The 27173-nt window shown below is 46.8% G+C and overlaps 2 protein-coding genes across 7 annotated transcripts in view; one reads left to right on the top strand and one right to left on the bottom strand.

Moving 5' to 3' along the window:
* PRPSAP2 (phosphoribosyl pyrophosphate synthetase associated protein 2) overlaps positions 1 to 10703 on the bottom strand; it is a 43964-nt gene extending 33261 nt beyond the window's left edge. Inside the window, exon 1 of one of the 4 annotated variants that reach the window (XM_069543055.1) lies at positions 10404 to 10703. The gene's annotated coding sequence lies outside the window, so the exon portion shown is untranslated. The remainder of the gene's footprint in view (positions 1 to 10403) is intronic. The other 3 variants (XM_069543056.1, XM_069543060.1, XM_069543061.1) reach the window with 3 other exon arrangements.
* The window catches only part of SHMT1 (serine hydroxymethyltransferase 1), a 50750-nt gene that overhangs the window by 12683 nt on the left and 10894 nt on the right, over positions 1 to 27173 (top strand). Inside the window, exon 1 of one of the 3 annotated variants that reach the window (XM_069543051.1) lies at positions 11238 to 11466. The exons of 1 other annotated variant lie outside the window; for it this stretch is intronic. The gene's annotated coding sequence lies outside the window, so the exon portion shown is untranslated. Of the gene's footprint in view, positions 1 to 11237; positions 11467 to 22837; positions 23031 to 27173 lie in introns of those variants that run through there. One more of the 3 variants, XM_069543050.1, reaches the window with a different exon arrangement.

Below are 27173 nucleotides of genomic sequence, written 5' to 3' on the forward strand. Positions count from 1 at the left end.
AATGAGTCAACTTCGCATGAGGTGGCCAAAGTACTGGAGTTTCAGCTTTAGCATCATTCCTTCCAAAGAAATCCCAGGGCTAATCTCCTTTAGAATGGACTGGTTGGATCTCCTTGCAGTCCAAGGGACTCTCAAGAATCTTCTCCAACATCACAGTTCAAAAGCATCAATTCTTCGGCCCTCAGCCTTCTTCACAGTCCAACTCTCACATCCATTCATGACTACTGGAATAACCATAGCCTTGACTAGACAGACCTTAGTCGGCAAAGTAATGTCTCTGCTTTTGAATATGCTATCTAGGTTGGGCATACCTTTTCTTCCAAGGAGGTGTTCAGTCATGTCTTTTCACGACCCTGTGGACAGCAGCACACCAGGCTTCCCTGTCCATCACCAAGTCAGTCCTTTGGGTTTTGCTTTTTAACTGTGTATGGAAAAGCGCCTCGTGCAGTCGATGAGTCCTCACAAACTGGACAAATCTGCGAGGCCAGCGACCGAGGCCTCAGGAGCCCCCTGATGCCGCCCATGCTCCCCTGACTCACAATGTGTCGTTTACACTGGCGCCACTCTACAGTATGGACTCCCTTGTGAGCTTCCCCTGCGCTGTGTGTGTTTCCGTGTGAACACATTTTTTCTCAGGTTCTGCAGTCCTCGCGTTCATTTGTCTGCTCTAGTGTTGATGGGCATCTGGGTGACTTCTGGTTTGGGCCATTATGAATAAATAATACCACTGGAAACCTTTCACATATGTTTCAGTGGACACATATATATGCATTTTTGTTGGGTGTACCCCTGTGAATGGGATTGCTGGGCCATAAGTTGTATATATTTTTTAGTGTCAGTGGATACTGATTGCCACACCCTTTCCAAGGAGGCTGAGCAGATTTGCACTCAGGGTCCAGTTGCACTGGGTACTCTCTGTCTTTTCCTTGTTAACCATTCAAGTTCAATAGGGTTTTCTTTTTTGAGGGGGCAGTAATATTTATATGGTCACATCAGGTCTTGGTTGTGACATGTGGGATCTAGTTCCCTGGTCAGGAATCGAACTTGGACCCCGTACATTGGGAGCCACTGGACCACCAAGGAAGTCCCTCAATAGGTTTTTTATAAACAGCTTGATTGAATTGACATACTGTAAAATTCACCTGTTTTTATGTGTACAAATCAATGCTTTTAAGTAAACTTGTGCAATCACCACAGTGAATCAATTATGGAACATTTCCATCATTCCTAGACCCCTCATGCCCTTTTTAGTTTGTTTTTTAACCTCGTTTTCTTCAACAGTCTTTGGGCACTTGTCTGGTGCCAGGCACTTTTCTAGGCGATATGAATAACTGAAAAATCAGGAAAACCTGGTCCTTGCAGCCTAGAGAGAGTCAGACATAACCTGATTGCTGTAATCTTGGGGAGGTACAGAGTAGCATGGGATGTGCAGTGACCCAGAAAGTGACAAGGGTTTCTGACACTTTAACTGCAAATGTGGGGAGGGAGCAGGGGCAAAGTGTAAGACAACAGGGAAGGGACATCAGCTTGACCACCACCTGGGACAATGACCTTCCAAAGAAGAGCTCATCCTTCCAAACCTTGGGGGTTTTCCCAACCACAGGGTTGGATAGGAGTCTCTGCCCTTTACCCCCAGAACCTCCTGGGCTTCGATACAGGTCTGCCTCCCTCCTAGACTGAGGGCAGTGAGGACAGGGTCTTGACTTTCTTCACTGTGTGTCTTGGGCTCTGAGAAGTGTCTCAGAGGCTTCCAAAGTGCCCCAAGCTGGGGGGCCTAAGGTGACAGACATGTATTCTCTCACAGTGCTGAAGGCTCAAAGTCAGAAGCCAAGGCGTGGGCAAGGCTCTCCTTCCTCTGAAGCCGGCAGGGAGGTCCTCTCGCCTCTGCTCGCTGTGACAGTACCAGCAGTCCATCGTGACCCTTGACTTGTAGCTTTATCACTCCAGTCTCTACCTTCTCATCACAGGGAGCTTCTGTGTGTGCATCTCTGTGTTTCTGCTGTTCTTCTGAGGAACCAGTCATATTGGATTTAGGGCTCCCCTACCCCAGTATAACTTAATCTTAACCAAGTACACCTGCAAAGACACTGTTTCCAAATAAAGTCACATGTGAGGTTTCAGAGAGACAGGAATTTGGAGAAGGGCCACTATGCAGCCCAATACAGTGCTCAGAAAGCCTGTTGGAAGATGCCTGCCTTTCCTCGTACTCTGAGCTAGCACTCACTGTGGAGCCTGCTGCTGGCTTTGGTGTGAAAATCACCTTGATGGAGTTGGGGTGGGGGTCCAGGAAGTCTGTTAGATCATATCTCCTGGGTGTTCAATCTGTTTTCCTCTAGAATCAGCTCCTATGGGTGCACCCAGACCAGCCCCCCCTTGGGAGGGCCAGGCCCTGGACACAGAGAGTCACTACACCCCAGGTCCCCTTTCCTTTTCATTTCAAACACTTTTAAAGTACACTAATAACACATGGTGATTTTTATAAACTTAAAAAACTTTTCTTTGTTTTCCTTTCAAACATTTCATTGTGTATAATGCGTGGTGATATTTTAAAAACTTTTTTAAACCTAATTTTTTGTTTCATTTTTCACTTCAAACATTGTTTTAAAATAGTCAAATAATGCATGGTGTTGTAAAAGGAAAACAAGTGCAAGGAAATAGCCCCCAAAGAGAGCTGTTGCCAACCCCAGGATCTGTTATTTCCATCTTACATCTCCTGATTTTCAACTAGTCAGGTTGTCACCTGGAGTAGAGGCTACACTTCCCAGTTCCCAGATGGTGAGGGAGGCCACATGACTAAGTTCTGGCCAGCGGGATGAAGTGCAAGTGTTACATGTCAGTTTCTAGAAAATTCTCTCAAACAACAGCTCATGGGTGCCCTTTGCCCTTTCTTGTCTGTTGCTTAGAAATCAGATGTGGTGCTGGAGTGCCTTCTTGGAGCATGAAGTTAGGGTTGCACCCCGGGGATGAGAGAGCAGAAACTGCTGAGTCAGCCTGAATCATGGTTGTCTGTGGAGACACCATAGCAGCCAGGGCTGTCCGTACTTTTGGACTTAGATGTGTGAGACACACCAGCTTCTGTCTGTGGTTGTGTACCGGTTCGCCAGGGGTGGACTAAAGCCACATGCGTGTATTATCTCACAGTGCTGGAGGCCAGAAGTTTGAACTCAGCATCGCTGGGCCATGTCTGGGAATCAGCAAGGCCTCCCTGCCTCCAGAGGCTTTAACGGAGAATCTGCCCCTGGCCTCTGCCAGCATCTGGGAGCAGCAGCCTTTCTTGGACTGTGATCGCATCACTCTGATCTCTGCCTTGGAGACCCTGATGCTGGGAAAGACTGGGAGGATGAGAAGGGGGCAGTGGAGGATGAGAAAGTTGGATGGCATCGATGGACAGGAGTTTGAACAAATCCAGGGAGATAGTGAAAGACAGGGAAGCCTGGAATGCTGCAGTCTGCGGGGTTGCAGAGTCAGACACGACTTAGCAACTGAACAACATGCTGCCAACTTTGTCTGTATGTGTATAATCTCCCCCTGGCTCCCACTCAGAAAGATATATGTGACTACATTTAGGGTCTACATATATAATCCAGGAAAATTTCTTCATCTCAACATCCTTGACTTGATCCTATCCGCTGAGACCCTTTTACCAAGTGAAAGTGAAATTGGTTAGTTGTGTCCAACTCTTTGTGACCCCATGGAATGTAGCCTACCAGTCTCCTCAGTCTAGGAGGAGTTTTCCCGGCAAGAATGGAAAACTTAGAATTTTCCAGGCAAGAATACTGGAGTGGGTTGCCATTTCTTTTACCAAGTAAGGGAATATTTACAGGCTCCAGGGATGAAGACTTGATGTCTTTGGGGAGCAGTGTCCAGCCACTGTTGTTCGTGTCTCTGTCACTTTGTGCTGAGAGGAAACCCCAGTGAACAGACAAGAATACATGAAAAGGAATGTTCTGGGCAGCATTATGTGTTATAACTGAAGATTGGAAATGACATCCATGATCAGCTGACTTTGGAGAATGTAGATTAATGGTCTAGTGTCATGGGACCTTATACAGTAATGAAAAGGAAGCATTTATCAGCACGGCTAAGACCCCTGCAGAACGCTGTGCTGAGCTCTGTGCTGGAGCTTGAGGGCCCAGCCCTTCCCCGTATGAGCCCCCAGTCCAGAACCAGTCATGACAGCATAGCGTAGGCACAGCAGCAGTGTCCTGGACCTCTGATTGAGCTGGGAGGTTTGGATACTGGGGGATAATTAGGTTTGTACCAGATGGGCTTGGGGGGGGGGGCGCTTCCAAGTGAGGAGAATTCCAGGTGCAAAGGCTTAGCCGTAGATTGGTCGTGGCCATGTGAGATGAGAGAGGGGAGCAGAGGTGGTGGGGTGCTGACAGGCTTAGGCAGCAGAGACCTACCAAGAGGGGCTGCTTGGCCCAAGTGTTGGAGTGCTGTGTCAGGCTCGCCCCCTCGTGTCAGCATCCTCCCTGACCGTCAGCAGTCACCAGGGTGACAACCCCTCTCATTCAGTCCAGGGTGGAAAGACATTTCCGCAGCCAGGGAGGATAGTCCTGGATCTTCCCTGCGTGCAGCTGTTCCCCATGCAGCAACTCAGTGACTCCCCACCCTTCTCTGCACCGCTCTGCATCCTGGGAGCTACACTGGTGAATTCTTGCATTTTTGGTTTGTAACTCCTCTCCTTTTTATTCTCTGAAAAGACAACTACATCAGGCAATAGTTAGCAATCTATGCAGGTGGGTATATTATGTACAAAGATGTACTTTGTGACAATAACAGCATGAAGGAGGGGGAGGATGCAGCTGTTGAGGAGCAAAGTTTTACTAAACCATTGAAATGAACACTAATCTTGAAAACATTATGTAACATGAAAGAAGACAGACAGGAAAGGCAACATATTTTATTAATTTAAGTGAAATGTGCAGAACAGGCAAATCCATAGCTATAGAAAGCAGATTAGCGGTTGCTAGATATTGGGTTTGTGGGTGTTGGAGGGGGTGAGGAGTGGGGATTACTACTACTTTTGGGAATCATGAAAATGTTCTGAGGTTGAATCGTGGTGAGGGTTGCATAACCTTGTGAACCTACTGAAAACCACTGCATTTTATGCTTTAGGGTAGTGAGTTTTACAGTATACAGATTATTTCTCAATTTTTTCAAAAAGAAAAATGAAAAGTTTACCACCCTGGTATTGCTCAGCCATTAAAAAAAGTGAAACAATGCCATTTGCAGCAACATGGATGGACTTGAGAGTGTCATACTGAGTGACATAAGTCAGATAGAGGAGGAATAGCATATGACATCTCATATGTGGAATCTAAAAAGAAGTGATACAAATGAATTTGCTTACAAAGCAGAGACTCACAGACTTAGAAAATGAACTTATGGTTGCTGGGGTTGGGGAAGGATAGTTAGGGAGTTTGGGAAAGTCATGTACACACTACTATATTCAAAATGAGAAATCAACAAGGACCTATTGTATAGCACATAAAACTCTGCTCAATGTTATGTGGCAGCCTGGATGGGAGGGGGAGTTTGAGGAAAAATGGATACATGTATATGTATGGCTGAGTTCCTTTGCTGTTCACCTGAAACTACCACAACATTGTTAATCAGTTATATCTCAATACAAAATAAAAGCTTTAAAGTTTGGGGAAAAAAAACCCTTACCACCCTGTAGGTCGCAATAGGAATGTACTTAGAGACAAGAAATAGACAAAAACAAACGGAGTTTGCCTACAAAAGGAAGCCAGAGCAGCTGTGCCCAGGTGTCCACTCCAAGTCGTGGCAGGGCTGCCCGGAGCATGGAATGTAAATGTGACTGGAGGTCAGGCTGCTGTGCAGATTTGGATTCTAAGGGTATAGTTCAGAGAACCTAACTTTCTCATGCCCTTTCAGGTGATGCTGGCACTGCTGGTCTTAGGACCAAACTTGCTGTAGCAAGGCAGTGCTGGTTATCTCCTGCTATGTCACCTTTACAAAACCTAGAGCCGTGAAAAACAATTGTTTCCATGTCACGGTTCTGCGAGTCAACTGGGCTCAGCTGGATGGTTTTTCCATGGAGGATCTCTCTTGCAGTTGTAGTCAGACAGATGGTGACTGGGGCTGGAATGTTCCTAAGGCTGCTCACCTGGGTTCACCTGTCTGGTGCTCCGACTGGGATGGCTACAACCACCAGGGACTAGACAGGCCTTGACCTCTCTCTATGCAACCTTTCCACGTAGCTACTTTTCCACATTCCTTAGAGTAGTCTGCTCTGTGACATGGCAGATAGATTTTTCCAGAATAAGTGTTCCAAGACACAGAAAGTGGAAACTTCAGGGTTCTTGTCTCCTGAGCCTAGAAATGGGTACATTATCATCATTCTTTGGTGTTCTAATGGTTGAAGTAGTTGCAGGGCCCACTTGAGTTGAAGGAGAGATAACATAACTCCTCAGTGAGAGGGGTTTTAAAGAGATTTGGGGCATTTTTTGGACTTCCCTGGTGGTACCATGGATAAGAATCTGCCTGCCAATGCAGAGGACACAGGTTCCATCCTTGGTCAGGGAAGATGCCACATACCACAGAGCAGATAAGCCCGAGTGCCACAACTACTGAGCCTTGCTCTAGAGCCTGTGCTCGGCAACAAGAGAAGCCATTGCTCACCACAAGAGAAAGTCAGAGTGCAGCAATGAAATGCAGCGCAGCCATAAAGAAAGAAAGAAATTTGGGGCCATTTTTAATCCTCCAAAAAGGTTCTGATAGGTTCCCTTGACAAGGGCTGGTAGGTACACTGCTCCCTCTTGAGTCTTTGTACTGTCATGACAGTTTCCGTGCTACCTGGCTTGGTTGTAGATCTAGGCTGTGAGATTTTGGTGTGCTTTCCTGGTTGAACTGTTTTTATGTAGGAATTTGGGGATATTTAAATACTACACTAACATTGCCACCATCATCCAGGACTCTTCCCTCTGGGCTTTAATTTGGATCTGCATATTTTTTCATTCCTGATACAGGTCGTCACCCAGTGTGGGAGCCACAGGGCTCATAAAGACTGTAGGAATGTTCTGGCCAGTGAACCCTCATCTGCCTTTGGCTATGTGACCTCAAGTGGCTTGAACTTTCCAAGCTTTTTTCATTAAAAAATGAAAATGCTCACTTTGAGGAGATGTGTTTAGAGATAGCAGATAAAGGCATTCAGCACGTATTAGACAGTAAAGAGTAAATATGAGAAAAATAGAAAATAAGACCGTTGTCAACAGATTGGAGAGAAAAACAGAAAAATTGGAGGTGTGGGCGGGATGGTAAGTTGAGCCAATCCTTCTGGAGTAACTGGTAATATTTAACAAGAGCTGGGCAGCTGTTCTTTGCTTTGGCCTGGAAATTCCCCATCTGGGAATATATTCCAAGGAAATGATTCCCCAGGGGAAGATATGCAGTTTTTCTGCAGATGTTTTTAATAGCACTATTCATGATAGGAAGTAATTGGAAAGAAAACAAGTGACTAATTTAAAAAGTCTTGAAAAAGCAAAGGAAGAGAGCATGACAGCAACAGAAAATAGAAGTATAGGGAGTTCAAGGGACCAGCCCCTCCATAGAGCAACCATTAAGCAAAAATCAACAGAACTAACTTGTTTTGGAACTCTGGAATCCAACCAAGTGCTTACAGCAACCAGGGGAGTGCTTAATGAAGGCGGGGGCGGGGGTTAAGTTTCAGAATGAGGGGATTGTGGTGTTTTTGCTTCCCTTATTGCCACAGGTGGCTGTGGAAACCACAGCCCGTGTTCCTGGTGTGGCCTGTTGGGTAAAGGGTCAGTGTGGACTTTGTTCTTAAACACTGTCCTGGAATGTTTTAACCAGTTTGGCAGTTCCCTAAGGTCCTGGTGCCAAGATGTCTCTTGATTTTGCCCGCATCAGGTTAAATCCATTTTCCTGGAAGTGACAGTCAAAAGCATTTATAGATATAGAGTCCCCTAAGCCATCTGGGGCAAGGGTGAGTGGACAAAATGGCAGCAGATGGACTGAAAGGCCTGGGAGGAAGGGGGCTGAGGAGAAAGATGGTGAATGGGATAAGGCTTTGAAGGACTGAGGCATGTATAAGGGTATTTGGACTACAAAGAGCATGCCCAGGGCCAGATGCATACACAGAAAAGATCTCCCAGGGTCCTAGGCTTACAAATCTAGTGGACCCTTGGGCTCTGCATAAGCAGAAGATGAAGTAAAGTCCTAGGCGGCCTGGCCAAGGTTGTAGGAGCATCCAGCTCAGATCCAGTCTGCACAGATTGGGAGGAGGATTGTTTATTCTCCTTGGCTCCAGGCATTTATGAAAATCTCTGTCCACTGACATAATAGAACAGAGAGTTCAGTCATGACACATGGCAAAGAATATAGTTTTTACAAAATACCTTGGAAAAGTCACCAAAGACAAACAGAACATGTCAGTTTTTAGCAATAAATAACAACAAACTCTGAAGAGAGGGAAGAATCTGATTTTTGGAGTTTCTACATTATAATACTAAAAATGTCCAGTTTTCAACAACAACAAAAAATGATGAGCAGTGCAAAGGAAGAAAAATATGTCCCATTCACAGAAAAAAAGAAATTAACAAGAATTGTTCCTGGCAGAGCCCAGATATTCAACTTACTAGACAAATACTTGAAATCAGTTGTCTTAAATATACTTAAAAAGCTAGAGAATTCCAGGAGAATGATGTATGAACAAATGGAGAATATTACTAAAAAGGTAAAAATTATGAAAAGCAACACTATGGAAATACTGGAGCTGAAGAGTACAACAGTTGAAATAATTTCGCTGGGGATCAGAACCAGATGTGAGCAGGCTGAGGAAAGATAAGAATCAGCAGATGTAAAGATGGAGCAAGTGAAATCATTGAGTCTGAGGAGCATAGACACAAAATCATGAGGAAAAATGAACAGAGCCTAAGGGGTGTATGGGACATCACTATATGTATCAATAGATGCATGATGAGAACCCAGGAGGGAGAGAGAGACAGAGAGACAGGGAGAGACACACACAGAGTTAAGAATAATTAAAGATATTAAGGCCAAAACACTTTCCAAATTTGATGAAATCATAACTTGCATATTCAAAACCTCAATGAACTAGAAGTATGACAAATCCAAAAAGATCTACAAAAGGCATATTATATTCAAATTGTCAAAAATCAAATACAGGAATTTGGAAAAGTTAGAGAGGTAGCAGAGCCAGAAATTTGTCACCCCACCTAGAACTGCCCAGGCAAACTCTGTCTCAGGTAACTCTTGCAACTCCGGAGTCTATTGGAGGCTTGTAACGTCCAAGTAAAGGTTTGGAGAGAAAAGGGTGGCTAATCAGAGTAAATTTTAGCTCTTAGCAGAATAGCGGTTCCCACCTCCTACCCACCAGTGCTGTGGCGGGCAGCTGTGCATGGGTGTTTAGAGCAGCTTGTATTAGATTGGCAGGAGCCAGGCAGAGGGGAGAACCACATTCTTCAGGAACTGCACATCTGTTCTCTAATCACCGATTGCTGCTTCTGATTACAGATGTGCAGACAGGGCTCTTGTTGCTCCTCCACCTAGTGTTGCAAGCCACATCCTCTCTGACTAAAGCGACTTCCAGGGAATGGAAAGGACCAGGCCTTTTTTCCCCTTCCTTTATTTCTTCTCTTTTCCTCATTTTGTGACCCAGACATTGAAAAATAAGACATCCAGGAGTTCCCTGGTGGCTCAGCGGATGAGAGTCCACCTGACAATGCAGAGGACACAGGTTTGATCCCTGATCCAGGAAGATTACTTTATGCTGCTTGGAGCTACTAAGCCGGTGAGCCACAACCACTGAGTCTGTGCCCTAGAGCCTGCCAGCCACAACTACTGAAGCCTGTGTGCCTTGAGTCTGTGCTCTGCAACAAGAGAAGTCGCCACATTGAGAAGCCTGTACATCACAATGAAGAATAACTGCTGCTCACCTCAACTAGAGAAAGCCCATGCATGGCAACAAAGACCCAGTGTAATTTTTTAAAAAAAGAAGATATTCAAAAACAACTGCAGTACAGAGGAAATTAGAAAGTCGTGCATGCCCAAGGGAAAACACAGAGGTGGTCGCAGAGGATGGGGAAGATTTAGACAAGCATATTCCATGGACCTGATCTTTGGAACTATCTTTAGTTTTTTAACAAAGGTGTTAAGCCCATGGGAACCATACCATCTTTTGGGGTTTTCATTAAAGTAATCGACTAAAAGAAAAAGCTATCCTGAGCTTCTCTGGTGTCCAGTGGTTCACTCTGTTTCCACTGCAGGGAGCACAGGTTCCATCGCTAATTGGGGAAGTCCCGCATACTGCACAGTGCAGCCAAAAATAAAATAAAGCTGTCTTAATGTCCTTGTCCAGAGAAGGCAATGGCACCCCACTCCAGTACTCTTACCTGGAAAATCCCATGGACGGAGGAGCCTGGTGGGCTGCAGTCCATGGGGTCGCTACAAGTCGGACATGACTGAGAGACTTCACTTTCACTTTTCACTTTCATGCATTGGAGAAGGAAATGGCAACCCACTCCAGTGTTCTTGCCTGGAGAATCCCAGGGACGGGGGAGCCTGGTGGGCTGCCGTCTATGGGGTCACACAGAGTCGGACATGATTGAAGCGACTTAGCAGCAGCAGCGGCAGCAATGTCCTTGTCTGCTAGCTTCAGCACCTCTGTCATTCTGGATCTGTTACTAGTCATTAATTTTTTTCCTAGTTATGGGTCACCTTTTTCTGCTTCCAGGCATGCCTCCTAATTTTTTATTGGACATTGGACACTGTAGGTGTTACTTTTTTAATATCTGGACTTTGGTGTCTTCCTTTAAAGGGTGTTGGACTTTGCTCTGAAAAGCAGTTAAATTATTCGTGATGTGTTCAGTCTCTTTGAGATTTTAAAAAATAGTTTATTTCAAAATAATTATGGATTCACAGGAAATTTCAAAGATCATGCAGAGTGGGCCCATTGAACCCTTCACCCAGTTTTCTTCCACAACTGTCTGTTGTACAGTATCAAAGTCAGGAAATTAACGTTGATACATGTATGTATAATTTTGTGCCATTTTATCACATGTATAGATTCATATGTGGTTGTCTTCCCTATAATGGTTTTACTTTCCACGGTCCTAAGACACTGAATAAGAAAATTCCCAAAATGAATAATTCATAAGCTTTAAATCGCACACCATTGTGAGCAGCATGATGAAATCTCTCGCCATTTTGCCTGGGACGTGAATCATGCCTTTGTCCTGTGTCAGCTGCCAGACCAGCTGCCGCAGTGTCACGGACCTTGTGTTCAAGTGACCCTTTTTTTTCATAATAACTGCCCCCAAAGTGTGAGAGTAGTGATGCTGCAACTCAGATCTGCCAAAGAGACACTGTACAGTGCTTCCATTAAGTGAAAAGGTGAAAGTTCTCAACTTAATAAGGAAAGAAAGAAATCATATGCTGAGGTTGCTAAGATCTACGGTAAGAAAGACTTCTTTTTTTCAAAATTTAGGTATAGTTGATGTACAGTATAAGTTTCAGAAGTACACATAGTGATTCACAGTTTTTAAAGGTTATATTCTTCTTAGTCATTATAAAATATTGGTCATTTTCCTTGCACTGTACAATATATCCTTGTAGCTTATTTATTTTATATGTAGTAGTTTTGAACCTGTTAATCTCCTACCCATATCTTGCCCCTCCCCTTTTCCCTCTCCCCACTGGTAACCACTAATTTGTTCTCTGCATCTGTGAATCTGTTGTAGTTATTGTTGTTATCTTCACTAGTTTTATTTTTTAAAGCCCACATAATTGATATCATACAATGTTTGTCTTTGTCTAACTTAATTCACTTTTCATGATACTCTCCAAGTCCACTATGTTATTGCAAATGGAAAATTTTCATTCTTTTTGTGGCCTAGTGATATTCCACTGTGTATTATACATCTTCATCCATTCCTCTGTCAATGGGCATTTAGGTTGTCGGAGATTTTATTATTTTCCTGTTATTGACTTCTATTTTGGTTTTATTGTGATCAGAGAACACACTCTGATTTCAATTCTTTTAAATTTCTTAAAGTTTGTTTTATGGCCCAGGATGTGGTCCACCTTGGTATTTGTTTGCCATCACTTGAAAGCACGTGTAATCTCCTGTTCTGTTGTTACGTGGCATGTCCTATAAATGTCTGTTGGATCGAGCCGGCTGAGGGCAGCTTTGGATCCTTCAGTATCGTCTTTGGTTTCTGCCTGAGGCTTATTTCAAAGTTTTGCTAGAGGAGAGTAGATTTGCTTCCATCTGGGGGTAGTTTGGATTTACTACTCAGGTATGCTGGCTCCAGGGTGTCCACCCCATGGCCCCTGCCATCACTGGCGAAGCTCCTCTGGGTGCTCAGAGTTTGAACATCTTTCCCTGTTAACTCTGGGGATTTGTCAGCTCACAATTCCCTGGCTGTTCTGCCTCTTTGAAGAGTTTTTCTCTGTACATGCAAGTCACATACTTGGCAGACTCAAAGGAATTCCACACACAAAGCAATGCCTCATTCTCCCCAGCCCTGACTTCCACCCCCTCCACCTGCCGAGACCACCAGCCTCTGTGCCATCCCCTCATCAAGGATCGTCTCCACACACCCAACCAGGGAAGATCCCACTTTTCCCGGAGTGTCCAAACCCCCAACCCCTGATTGTTCAGTATCTGCAAGGGGCTCTTTGATAGGTTTTGCCCAGTTCCTAGGCAAGGAAGTTATCAAGGAAGGTTAAGTGCGATCTTTTCTACCGTATCATGCTTGGGGGAGGAAGTCTGTTTCATATATTTAACATTCTGAAAATAATGCTTTTACGTGGAAACACAGGGAAGTGATGACAGTGGAGTTTTAAGTTCCTTTTTGTTTTAAGTGTTGCTAAATAGGGAGAAAGAAAAAGTTACAGAGGCAGCCTGATGTCTAGGAGGAAACAGTGGGTTGAACTCCAGCATCCTGCCTGCTCTTCTGTCCTGCCTACCTCCCTTCCACCTCCTTTTGTCCAGAGAAATCAGACCTGTGAGTCTGATGTGACCCTCCTTGGGGCAGGCTTCCTTACCCTCCACAGGCAGAGTTAATGGGTCTCTTCTTTGCCAGCTCCTCTCCCACCTTGCGCCCCTCCCCCACCCTAGAGTTTCTCTCTCCTTCTCCTCCAACACCTGTAACACTTCACTCAGATGGTCAACACCACCTGGGAATAGATGAGCTGGTCTGGGAGAATGTGTAGGAGAATGAAGATCATAGATCATATCTGGAGAGCCCACAGCCTGGAGGAAAGCAGAGGAAGAGAGGAGTCCAAAGTGGACGTGATGAAAAATCAGAGAGGTCAAACATCTTACTCAAGGCCACACAGCACATTGACCTTGCATGCCTCGATGTGCCTTTGCAGCAAAATCAAAGGCGTCCACTCTCACTGAGCTGTGTGGCCTCTCCTAATTGGCTAGCATCCACTCTGAGTAAGACCTCCTCCCCTGGAAGGTAGTGTTTTGATCTACTTACATATGTGTACTCTTATCACCCAATGTGAGCTGAGACTCCAGGTCCTTGTTCCTCTATAGCATCAGGAAGAGCCAGCAGATTAGGCAGAGAGAAGAAAGGTCGTAATTCTTGAGTTTCAAATCGTTTGGGAACTTCCTCACAGAGCAAATGCTTTGAGAGAAAAGGGTTTAGTGGCAGAGAGGAGGCCTTGGGGTTACAAAGGCCTCCTCTCCTTGTGATTTAGAGTAGGGAATACACTAGTGAGCCAGACGATTTTCCATTCCACCAAGCCTCTAAAACAAGAGGACTTTCTCTGGGCTGGAGAGAGAAGCAGTCTGGAGGGGAACAGAAGGGCACACCAGGCTCCTGCGAAGGGTTCTGCCCCTCGCTGAGCTGTGGAGCAGGCCAGTGTGGGCAGTGGGTAAATGGAGACCCCAGATAGCTTTGGATGGCCTTGGAGCAGGGAGAGGCAAGACCCAGGGGTCTGAGTCTACCCTGTGGAGTAGAGATGGTCAGGGGGCTGGCACCGAAGGGGTGGGCATAGGGGAGAGGGCACAAGGCATTACACAGCCAAAGAGGTAGGAGGGTACACGGTGTGATACACAGAGTAGCCCTTAGGGATCGAGGCCATGAATGCACTGTGGATGCCAATAATGTGTGTAGAAGCAGACACAGGCCCCTGGCCTAGTCCATGCTGGGCACCATGTGACCCTTGAACATCGATGAAGCAGCAGTAGTGGACAAGGCTGTGGTTGACTGAGATCCTGGAACTGCATGGCTTCCCTCTGCTTGAATGCCACAGAGTGAATGCATTCACGGCATTATGTGGCTGTCTGGATCTGTCCATGCAAAAGCAAAGAGGTGTTGGGAGTCTGGGTGCAGAAGAATCCTAAAGAAAGCATCCTTTAGGTCCAGCTCTGGGAATCAGTTTACAGTCTCTGGAACTTAGTCAATATGGTGTGGTTACTGTTGTTGTTGTTCAGTTGCTAAGTCTCATCCAACTCTTTTTGACTCCATGTAATGCAGCATACCAGGCTTCCCTGTCCTTCACTGTCTCCCAGAGTTTGCCCAAATGCATGTCCATTGAGTTGGTGATGCTTCAGTATCAGTCCTTCCAATAAATATTTAGGGTTGATTTCCTTCAGTACAAATGTGGCTAAATGAAAGTCACTCAGTTGTGTTCAACTCTTTGTGACCCCATGGACTATATAGTCCATGGAATTCTCTAGGCCAGAATACTGGAGTGGGTAGCCTTTCCCTTCTCCAGGGAATCTTTCCAACCCAGGGCTTGAACCCAGGTCTCCCACAGTGCAGGTGGATTCTTCACCAGCTGAGCCACCAGGGGAGTTCCCCAGGGGGACTATCAGATGAACCGGGAATACTGCCCCATTAACTGCCCTTAAAACCAAGCTGGACTCTGTGGGGCTCCCAGGCATAGAGGTCTTTGTGTCCCCCATTTCTTGTAGGTAAGACTTCAGCCTCCCTGACCTTCCTGGAGTTCCAAAAGGCAGATTGGAACAGTTGCTAATTCAGGGAGGAGCAGCCAAGAAACAAGCTAAGGCAAGATTAAAGGAACTCAGGAAGCTCATTGAGATTGGGAGACCCCTGGTCTTGTCTGGCCCCACCTTTGGCCCACTGCCATAAACCCTCATCCAGTTCTCTGAAGTAGACGCACACAGGCTTTTTGAGGAGAAGCCTGGTGTGCCTCCCTTTGCCTGGCAAGGCAATAAAGCTGTCCTTTTTGACTTCATCCAAAACTCTGTCTCTGGAATTTGTTTCAGTGCTAGCGTACAGAGAAGCTGGGCTTTCAGTAACATCCTCAGGACTTGAACAAACCTGTATTCTCCACTGTTTTTTATAAGCAGAATTGTTGCAGGCAAGGGGACTCCTTCCAGGGCCCAAGAGTGGGCTTTGTCTAACACAAGTGAATTGTCCAAATGGCAGGGTCATAGCCCATATTTTAAGAACTTGGTTATTAGAAGTTGGATGCCTTGTTGGGCCTCAGGTATCAGAGTCTCTTGCATGGGTAATCAGCATTGGGTTTAACAGGCTCTGAACTGGGAGCAGATTAGTAGCTTTCCCAAGGACTTCAGCATCCCAGACAGTGGGGTCCACTTGAGAAATAATGTGGGCTGGAATGGAGACCTCCTCTGGTTGGGACTAAGGCAGATTGCATGGCTGGGTGCCTTCTCTATGAGGGTCTCCAGAGTGGCGTATCATTTGGAATAGAGTGGTCCCTTCCCAGCAAGCAGCTTCATTCTTTCTGGAGCTATTAGTAATTGTCCTCCGTTCTTCCCCAGTAGCATACTGGACACCTTCCAACATGAGGGCTCATCTTTCGGTGTCACATCTTTCTGTCTTTTTATACAGTTCATGGGGTTCTCACGGCAAGAATACTGGAGTGGTTTGCCATTCCCTCCTCCAGTGGACCGTGTTTTGTCAGAACTCTCCACTATGACCCGTCCGTCTTGGGTGGCCCTGCATGACATGGCTCATACCTTCATTGAGCTATGCAAGCCCCTTTGCTACGACAAGGCAGTGATCCCTGAGGTGGGGTGGCACTCAGGCATGAGCAGAGACTGATGTGCAGAGGTAAAACCCTAACAAGCAGCTGCATGGGGTGGGGAAGAGGGGATTCTGAATCGCTTGGTTTGAGGCCATACATCATTCCTGAGAATCAGACCGGATTGTCCAGGGAAACTAGTCAGCACAGAGCAGGCTGCCCCTGTACCTAATAGAAAGTAATCTTCCTACCTGCCACATCAAGGGCTGCTGCAGCTCCCCTGGAGAATGACCAGGTGTCCTCTGGGAGCCAGGGAGGGTCCTGGGCCCTGTCAGTCTTCTGGAGCCCTGAGTCCCCTTCAGGACTGAGGGCAGTCCTGCTTCCAGTGATCCTCCTGTTTATATTTTGGACAGGGTCCTGGTGGCCCTCTTCCCCACGGGTGACATTCATCCTTCCAGTAGCCTTCCTGGCTGCACTTCACACACATCCCTTCTCCACAGGGCAGGGCTCTAATCCGGGCTTCCTGGACCCTGTCCTTCCCATGAGTTTTCACAAGGGAAGGTAGCCCTGAGGTGGTGCAGGCATGGGAGCTGCAGTTTATTTTTCTCCCTGATAGCCCACTAGGACTTCCCTGGTGGCTCAGACAGTAAAGAATCTGCCGGCAACACAGGAGACCTGAGTTCGATCCCTGGGTCTGGAAGATCCCCTGGAGAAGGGAATGGCTACCCACTCCAGTATTCTTGCTTGGAGAACTCCATGGACAAAGGAGCCTGATGGGCTATAGTCCATGGGGTCACAAAAAGTCAGACACACTTTTACTCTTCACTGATAGCCCAAACTGTAAGACAGGAGTGTGCTGCCAGGGACTTTAGTGGGTGGGGCTCTTCAAGGGATTGTCACAGAGATAAGTCCTATAGGCATTTATTGGCCTGACCCCAGAGTTCCAAAGAATAGCAAGGAGAAATAAGAAAGCCTTCCTAAGTGATCAATGCAAAGAAATAGAGGAAAGTAATAGAATGGGAAAGACTAGAGATCTCTTCAAGAAAATTAGAGATACCAAGGGAACATTTCATGCAAAGATGGGCACAATAAAGGACAGGAATGGTATGGACCTAACAAAAGCAGAAGATATTAAGAAGAGGTGGCAAGAATACACAGAAGAACTATACAAAAAAGATCTTAATGATCCAGATAATCACAATGGTGTGATCACTCACCTAGAGCCAGACATCCTGGAGTGTGAAGTCAAGTGGGCCTTAGGAAGCATCACTACTAATAAAGCTAGTGGAAGTGATGGAATTCCAGCTGAACTATTTCAAATCCTAAAAGATGATGCTGTGAAAGTGCTGCACTCAATATGCCAGCAAATTTGGAAAACTCAGCAGTGGCCACAAGACTGGAAAAGGTCAGTTTTCATTCCAGTCCCAAAGAAAGGCAATGCCAAAGAATGTTCAAACTGCCATATAATTGCACTCATCTCACATGCTAGCAAAATAATGCTCAAAATTCTCCAAGCTAGGGTTCAACAGTACTTGAACAGAGAACTTCCAGATGTTCAAGCTGAATTTAGAAAAGGCAGTGGAATAAGAGATCAAATTGCCAACATCTGTTGGATCATTGAAAAAGCAATAGAATTCCAGAAACACATCTACTTTTGCTTCATTAACTATGCCAAAGCGTTTCACTATGTGGATCACAACAAATTGTGGAAAATTTTTCAAGAGATGGGAATACCAGACTACCTTACCTGTCTCCTAAGAAATCTGTATGCAGGTCAAGAAGCAACAGTTAGAACTGGACATGGAACAATGGACTGGTTCCAAATTGGGAAAGGAGTACATCAATGCTGTATATTGTCACCTTCCTTATTTAACTTATATTCAGAGTACATCATGTGAAATGCTGGACTGGATGAAGCACAAGGTGGAATCAGGATTGCAGGGAGAAATATCAATAACCTCAGATATGCAGATAACACCACTCTTATGGCAGAAAGCAAAGAGGAATTAAAGAGCCTCTTGACGAAAGTGAAAGAAGAGAGTGAAAAAGCTAGCTTAAAACTCAACATTCAAAAAATTAAGATCATGGCATCTGGTTCCATCACTTCATGGCAAATAGATGGGAAACAATGGAAACAGTGACAGACTTTATTTTCTTGGGCTCTAAAATCACTGCAGATGGTGACTATAGCCATGAAATTAAAAGACATTTGCTCCTTGGAAGAAAAGCTATGACAAACCTAAATGTTATGTTAAAAAGCAAAGACATTACCGAAAAAGTTCCGTATAGTCGAAGCTATGGTTTTTTTGGTAGTCATGAATGTGAAAGTTGGACCATAAAGACAGCTAAGCACTGAAAAGTTGATGCTTTTGAACTGTGGTGTTGAAGAAGACTTTTGAGAGTCCTTTGGATAGCGAGGAGATCAAACCAGTCAGTCCTAAAGGAAATCAGTCTGAAATATTCACTGGAAGGACTGATGCTGAAGCTGAAACTCCAATACTTTGGCCACCTGATGCGAAGAACTGACTCATTGGAAAAGACCCTGATGCTGGGAGAAATTGAAGGCAGGAGGAGAAAGGGACAACAGAGGATGAGATGGTTAAATGGCATCACTGACTCTATGGGAATGAGTTTGAGCAAGCTCTGGGAGTTGGTGATGGACAGGGAAGTGCTGTCCAGGACTGGTGTGTTGCAGTCCATGGTGTTGCAAAGAGTCGGACATGACTGAGTGACTGAACAAACTGATCAGGTTAGGGGATCGAGGCAGAAGAGGTGTCTAATTAAGCAGGGGAAACTGGGCTTGTAGCCATCAGACCATGAGAAAAGGTTTGTCTTGCAAAGACAACAGCGAGGGCCCTGTAAGCACCCAAAGTCAGTTTGGTGAGCCTGAGGAGACCCCTGGGGTTAGTCAAGGGGAGGAACAAGAGCCAGAAAAAGTGACTAGAGTCCCAAGTCCTACACCCTTCAGGGAGAGAGGGAGGAGACCTAGGCCCTGTGTCACTAAGCAGATTGCCTTCATTTTTGGAGAAAGAAAAATGTAAACAAAGAGACTTCCCTGGCAGCTCAGACGGTACCCGGGTTCTATCCCTGGGTCGAGAAGATCCCCTGGAGAAGGAAATGGCAACCCACTCCAGTACTCTTGCCTGGAGAATCCCATGGATGGAGAAGCCTGGTGGGCTACAGTCCATGGGGTCAAAGAGTTGGACACGACTGAGCAACTTCACTTTCACTTTTCAAACAAACAGAGCTGCAGGGTAGAGCAGAAGCCAGAAAATGGAAACAAGACAAGGTCAAAGGCCTCCTTGGGAGGTTGTCCTTGTGCTATTGAGGATGGGCACTTCTTTATATGAGCAGGACAGAGATAACCTCCACCCACTGGGAAAGCTGGCAGGGAGGTGCAAGGGCCAGTAGACAGGCTAAGAAACCATCAGGGGATGAGACAAGGAGGATGTGAGAGAAATCCAGGGCAAAGAGAGAAGGTGCCCAGCCAGGATGCTTCCTCAGCCAGAGATTCACAGCCCCTCTGAGGAGGGTGCTTGATCACTTCCTTTGCTTGGGGGTTGATAAAGTCTGAGACCCTCACATGTGACCAGGGGTGCAATAGGCTGTGAGCCCTGAGAGGCACTCAGAGAGGGCTGGGCCACAGATGTACTGGGAGACTCCCATTGTCTCCTTATTTGGGCCCCTGATGCAGTTCTGACATTCTGGAACTGGGCCAAGACTAAGATGGAGGAGGGAGGAGGAATCAGACTTAAGGAGCCGTGAGGGGAAACTAACCCAGTCACGTTGCCAATTGCCACAGTCTTAATTTGGAAGTCCAAGTGGTGGACCCTGTGGATCTTCTCAGGTCCGAAGAAATGGAGTGATGGGGAGAATGACAAACATGAAGAGAAGAGCCTTGGGCTTGGTGGACTCCTTCGGGGCCAGAGAGCTGGTCTCCACTAGATCTCCCAGGCAGCATTAGCTGCCACCTAATGGCTACTCAAATCTTCAGGACTAAGTCCCAGTCGTCCTCTGCAGTGGGCAGCCACAGCCTAGTAGATGGATCCAGGTTATGCCCTTTGATGTCCCTTTCGTGATTGCCACAAAAGATGTTGCAGGAGAAGGGTGGGGAGGAGTGAACAAGGTCTCTAGAGAGTCACCAAGTGAGGGACCTTGGCTTCACACAGGAAAGAATTTAAGAGTAAAGTGGTTGGAGAAGGGGCAGGATTTCTAGGAACCGGGCCACTGCTCACTTTTTGCCCTCTTATGGTCAGCCTCAAAACTGTCATGCTGCCTGTGTGTGTGTCATTTAGATGCTAATGCATTACATTGAGCATAGACTGAGGCTCAGAGTCTGCTGGAAGTCGACTCTTCCACTATCTTGGACCTGATTGGTTCCAACTAGCTTTTGTTGTATCCTCAAAGTCTGCTGTTCAGTTGCTAAGTCATGTCTGACTCTGCGACCCCATGAACTGCTTTTAATTGTTGTGCGCTTCCCCTTCCTACCTGTCTCAAGAGGAATAACAACCTTCTCCTATCTTTATGACAGGAAGTAATTCTGCATCTTAGAAGGAGGTTCTTACACAGTGACAGACACTTGGAGATATGGCTACTGGATCCTTCACATTTCTGTTTTTAAAGTGATAGCTCCCAGGTTCTTGACAAAGACATTCCTGGGTCATAAACTTGACAAAAGGCCTATCTAATCTTCAAATGGATTTATATATGTTTCAAAGAGATGTTGTTAATATCTATCTATAGCATCATTTGGAGAAGGCAATGCCACCCCACTCCAGTACTCTTGCCTGGAAAATCCCATGGACAGAGGAGCCTGGTAGGCTACAGTCCATGGGGTTATGAAGAGTCAGACACAACTGAGCGACTTTCACTTTTCACTTTCATGCATTGGAGAAGGAAATGGCAACCCACTCCAGTGTTCTTGCCTGGAGAATCCCAGGGACAGGGGAGCCTGGTGGGCTGCCGTCTATGGGGTCACACAGAGTCGGACACGACTAAAGTGACTTAGCAGCAGCAGCATAGCATCACTGGCTCAGTGGACATGAATTTGAGCAAACTCTGGAAGATAGTGAAGGGCAGGGGATCCTGGCGTGCTGCAGTCCATGAGGTCGCAAAGAGCTGGACATAACTTAGAGACTGAATAGCAACAACAACAGACATAACCAAACCAAGCCTGCATCTGTTCACCTGATGCATGGCAAAGTCAACCTACTGGCACCAAGTGATACTGAAGGAAAATGCAGCCTTTACTGCAGGACCAAGTTTACTGCAGCTCATGCTCAAAAGACTCAACTCCCCAGTGGCTTTTGGGAAGGCTTTCAAAGACAACATTAGGGGTGAGGGTTCAAGGGTGTGTGATCAGCTCGTGATCATTCTTCTTAGTTGGTGGTGGTAACAGGGTGGCGTTTTGGGAATCTTGGTTATCAATTTTTTGGCTTTAACCAGTGTGGGGTCTACATGTTGGTGGTCAGCATGCTGTTAACTTCTTCCACCTTGTGGGGGTTTCAGTATCTGCACAACAGCTCAAGGATATGGCTCAGGATTTTATATAGAGCCCTTGAAAAGGAACTAAAGGTTCTTGACTTTCTTATGGATCTTTACTCTCTCACTGTCTTTTCTTGGACTTTTCTGAATCAATTTTGAATCCATTCACTGGTGCATTTTAGCCACATTTGTTACAATATTTTGGAAATTGCTTGACATTGTAAAAGGTAAAGTGTTGTGGGTACACTGAGTACTGAAAAATCCAGAGCTGTTAAATAAAAAAAATATTCAATGACACAGTAAGACAGATCTTATTCAGTGGTGGGGGGCGAGGGTGTCGGGGCACATGATTTCAATTGGTGTAGGGACCACTGGCATGGAACCTTGCAGTTTGGGAGAGAGGTTATGCTCAACTCTGAATACAGCAGGGGCAGTGGGAATTTATATAGCAAGGAGCAGGATGAGGTGGGTGGATGGGAAATTGCGAAGGGAAACATCAGGAAACAGGGAATTCTGGCCGAGCTGACTAGGCCTGGGGGATCAGACATCACCAAGGCTGGTAGAAGATGAGGAATCCAATCAGATATGGAGAAGTGGGCTGTTCTGTTTAAACTGACTTAGCAGGATTCTTCCTGAAATCTGACAACACAGAGACAAAAAGGAAAGTCCAAAAGTCAGCCTTCCTTCAGTTAGAGAATCTTCATCAGCTTGTTCCCTATATTGTGCAGACCCTTGGTTTTATTATTCTTAACAATGGTTTAATGTTAAAATGTTAACATATTGACAAACTCCAGGAGATAGTGAAGAACAGAGAAGCCTGCCAGGCCTGCTGCAGTTCAAGAGGTGGCAGAAAGTCGGACACGACTTGGTGACTGAATAACAACAATGGTTTTTATTTATTGAGCCCTTGCTGTGTGTCAGGCACAAAGTCAAGTGTTTTAGATATATCTACAAAACCTCCCCACAGCCCTGTCAGGAAGATATAGTTATCTCCAACTCAAAGATGAGACTATGAAACTCAAAAAGCGAAGTGACTGGTCTAGGGTTCCATATGTGCAGAGTAATAGTGTCGGAGTTGGAACCCCCCTTTGTCCTATTTAAATGTCCACTGTGGTAACCTGTAAGTAGGACAATGCAAAAGACAGATATAAGCAACAGAATTCACCTCTAAACCTCTTGTCTTCCTGGAAACCTCAGCCCCTGGCCTGCAGCCCCAGGGGATGGCACTCTGCCCCCTGGCCCAGGTGAGCCAAGACACAGCTCGCTGTACTGGGCGAGGCCCGACCCCGCGGTAGCCAATAGCGCGGGCTCCTCTTGGGGGCGGAGCTCTCCCATTTCCGCGTCCTGATTGGGCTACTCCGGGGCTCTCCAGGATGCGCGATCTGATTGGGTGTCTCTGGGGCGGGGCCGGGGCGGGGCGGGGCGCGCCAAGTTTGGGAGCGGTCTCGAGCGCGGATCACGTGGAGGCTAGCGCGCGGGTCCCAACTCTGGTGGTGGTGGCAGCAGCCGGGAGCTTGGTGTTTCTGGCTGTGCTTTCTCCCGCGCGGCTTCGAGAAGCGGGATCGGTGAGTGCAGAGCGCCTTGCTGGCGCCTGGAGTGAGGGGCCGGGGCGCGCGGCCCCAGGTCGAGACCCGTGCGGTTGGGTTGACCGCACCTCGAAGGCTCGGTGCAGGTGCCGGCGGCAGCCTTCCTTGTGGAACTTAGATATCAGTGCAGCGCGTCACCTTGTCCCAGTATCTTTCCGGCGCGGCTGTGTCCAGGTGTTTCCCTGTAGCCCATTTCGCAGACGGGGAAGGGGAGGCTCAGAGAGGGGGCCCGATGGAGCCCGCGCGGTCCCATTGCACTTGCGGCCGCCCTGGGGATGGTGGTGGGCGGCGAGCCTGGCCTCCCCACCCCTCACCCCGGCCTAGGAGACAAGCGTTGCCCTGTGGGGTTCGTGGCCCAGGGCCCTGAGCGTCGAGGTCCAGGAAGTTAAGCGACCTTTGGTCAACTGAGGCAAGCACAAACGCGATGAGAGCTGGCAGACTGGAAACACCAGTTCACGTTCTTATGGGCTCATAATCTTTTTACTTGACAGAACGGGCAGTGGACGTGGGTGATTATGGTTTTGTTTAGCACTGCTGCTGCCAAGTCGCTTCAGTCGTGTCCGACTCTGCGACCCCATAGACCGCAGCCCACCAGGCTCCCAGGGAGTCAGGGAAAAGAGTTCAGATTCCTTCTGTCACTATTATATGCCACCTATTATATGCCACTATTATATTATAAGTAGGGCACACACACAGACAGTAATCTCCTCAGGACCAACAAGGGGCTGATCCCATTGTGTGACAAAGACCCAGGAAAGATCTGGGGGGTGTGGGAAGGATGGTAACCCTGGGAAGTGAATTCACTTACTCGGATTGTTTCCCTGGGCTTGAGGTGTTGATCATGGACAGTGTCACAGGTAAGTGACATTTCTCTAACAGAAACACCAACAGCATGACACAGTGACAGCTGCAATGGGTTGTGTTTCCCAGGGTGCTTAGAGGTAGTAAAGATGGCCCTAAGGTACCCAAGTCTCTTTAATAATAACAGTAGCTGCTCTCTCTCTCTTTCTTTAATCTCTTGACCACACCACATAGCATGTGGGACCTTAGTTCCCCAACGAGGGATGGAACTCATGGCCCCTGCGGTGGAAGCATGGAGTCTTAACCACTGGACCACTGGTGATGTCCTGTAGCTGCTGATTGTTGAACAGTCACTCTGCCTGGTCCTGTCTGAGTGCTCTGTGTCATATACATCATTTAACTCCAACCAGCTCAGGACTGTGGTCATCCCTGTGTCATGCACAAGGGGACTGAGAAACAGGTATCCACAGCTCGTTAGGAAGTGGAGAGCGGGACTCAAACTCTGCAGGCTGGCTCTGCAGTGAGTTCAGTACAGCTCCCTTGGATGTGACCTTCACTGATGGGAAGTGGGGCATAGCGGGGGTCCGACCCATGGAACGGCCACTGCTCTCCCGAAAGGAACCTTGATCTTCTCCAGTCGGGTTTCTCTAGTTGTTAGTTTCAGACAGGTATTTCTCAAACAGGTACATTGGGAAACGACATGAGACCTAGGTCCTTGAGCACAGTTTGAAACCTGTGAGCTCTATTCTGCCAAGGTGAGGATCTTATCTCATCCCTGGACTGGACTTTAGGCCCTTGAATCTCATCTCCTCGTCTCTGTTGTGTTCCTCATTTCTGACCCTTGACAACTGAAACCTCTTCCCATTTTCGGGCCTTTGGACTGGTGTTTGCTCTTGCCCCATGTCTCACAAGCTTGGCTCCTTTCCACTGTTCTGATCTCAGCGCAGGCGCTTTCCATGGCAGGTCTAAACAAGCCCTCTGACTGTTTATTACCCTTCTAACAGTCATCACCAGAGAAAGCAATGGCACCCCACTCCAGTACTCTTGCCTGGCAAATCCCATGGATGGAGGAGCTGCAGTCCATGGGGTCGCGAAGAGTCGGACACGACTAAGCGACTTCACTTTCACTTTTCACTTTCATGCATTGGAGAAGGCAATGGCAACCCACTCCAGTGTTCTTGCCTGGAGAATCCCAGGGACGGGAGAGCCTGGTGGGCTGCCATCTATGGGGTCGCACAGAGTCTAACACAACTGAAGCGACAGCAGCAGCAGCAGCAGCAGTCATCAGTCCCTGATGTTATCTCTTGTGAACTTATTTACTTTTTTAGATCCTGCTTCTCATAATGGCAGGGCCTCTGTCTTGTTGACCCTTGTATTCTGAGCTCCTAACTCAGTGCCTGGGACACAGGTGTCACTTAATAAATATTTGTTAAAGGAACGAATGAATCCATTGTAGGTTAATGATAGTGAAGTAAAGCTCCTAAATATCAAAAGCTTATTTCTCATTAAATGTAGAATTACTGTATGACCCGGAAATTCCACTTCTGGGTATAAACCCAAAAGAACTGACAGTAGGGACTGGATATTTGTGCACCTGTGTTCACGGCAGTGTTCCTTGCAATAGCCGGGAGGTGGGAGCAGCCCAGGCATCAGATGGATGGGTGGATGGATAAACAAGACGTAGTCTCTCTGAACAGTGGACTGTTATCCAGCCTTTAAAAGGAAGGAAACTCTGACACGTGCGCCAACACAGTTGATCTTTGGTGCCATTGTGCTGTGTGAAATAAGCCAGCTACAAAAGGACAGATATTGTGTGACCTCATTTACAAGAGATCCCTGAAGTAGTCAAATTCATAGAGATAGAAACTAGCATAGTTGCTACCCTATGCTGGAAGGGAAGGGAATGGAGCATGTTTAATGGGGACACAGTTTTAGTTTAGGAAGGTGGAAGCATTCTGAAGATGATGGTGGTGGAGCTGCATGACAGCGTGGGTGTTTTTTAATGTCACTGAGCTGTGCACTTCTGTCACAGTTCAAAAAAAAAGTGAGAAAAGTGCAAGGTGTCCTGTTTCTCAGCCAACATCCAGACCTGAAGGATAGGTGCTCAGTGTATCTTCCGGTCTTCCCTCTGATGTAAAAGAGGACAGTCTCGGGATCTTTGTCTCACTTGTTTGCCAGCTGTGAGGGCGTCCCCCCAGGCCCTGCCAGGTTGATGTGTGAGCTAACCATCACTTTCAGGATCTCTGCCTTTCTTACTGTAATTTAGAATGCTGCAAGATATGCATTATACTGTAATAGATATTACAAATTTAACTGAAACAAAACAAAGAATACTGAAGTTATTGTTTTAATAAAGAATTCAGACTTCTTTGATTTTTGTTTTGTTTTTTTAAAAAAAGAACTTTAAAAAGAACTCAAGTTGGGTGGATTTAATGAATGTGAACCGAGCACTCCATTTGTGGGTGGGGGTGACTTGACCTGAGTGGTAACAGGATGCAGGGTGGGAAACACCCCCAGAGAGCGGCAGCAGGAGCAAGGGGCCCCTGCTAGCCTTGGAGGGGGGCCAACCACACAGACAGCCCTCACCCAGGGGTTGAGAAGGAACTGGGACTCCAAGTTCACATCTTAGATGAGAGGAGGGTTTGTTGGCACTTCCTGGGTGGTCCAGTGGTTAAAACTCTATGCTCCCAATTCAGGGGCATGGGTTTGATGCCAAAAGATCCCACATGCTTTGCGGTGCAGCCATAAAAGAGAGTTTGCTATGAGGGCAAAGGGCTGCGGGTGGCGATGCTGACAGGAGATGCTGAGGCCACAGGTGGAGGTGGAGCCGAGTGGATCTGAGTGCCTCTAGGAGCTGAGGCAGATCTAACTTTCCTGGGAGAGGGGGGAGAAAGCATTCCAAAGGGACTTTAGTTACTTATTTGGTGCTTGAGAAATACTTGCTCTGTGTTGCTTGAATCCTTTTTAACCTTGAGCAGTTGGAATTTCAAAGAAACTTTTCTCTTTGAAAAAACTGTAGGACGAGTGTACCCTTTTGGTCTCTGGTTTTCTGTGGGTTTACCACCACCTGCTGAAGGCACATGGGAAGCAGCCATTGAGTTGAGAGAAGCCATCAGCCAGGTGTCCAGACTACCTCGTCTCCCTGTACCTCTTGGGGGTGTGGCAGAGGCCCTGGCACCGGGGTTGGGGCCACTTCTGCCTCAGACGCATTTGTGGCCTAAAAGTCCTGCACTCACTGCTGGTTTTGCGGGAGTGGCCGTGTTTCTGATCCCGTTGTGCTTATGTTAAAATAATGGCTGCTTCAAAAACCCCAGTTTGGGA

The sequence above is a fragment of the Ovis canadensis genome, chromosome 11 (assembly GCF_042477335.2).
Source record: "Ovis canadensis isolate MfBH-ARS-UI-01 breed Bighorn chromosome 11, ARS-UI_OviCan_v2, whole genome shotgun sequence".
In the NCBI taxonomy this organism is placed as follows: Eukaryota; Metazoa; Chordata; class Mammalia; order Artiodactyla; family Bovidae; genus Ovis; species Ovis canadensis.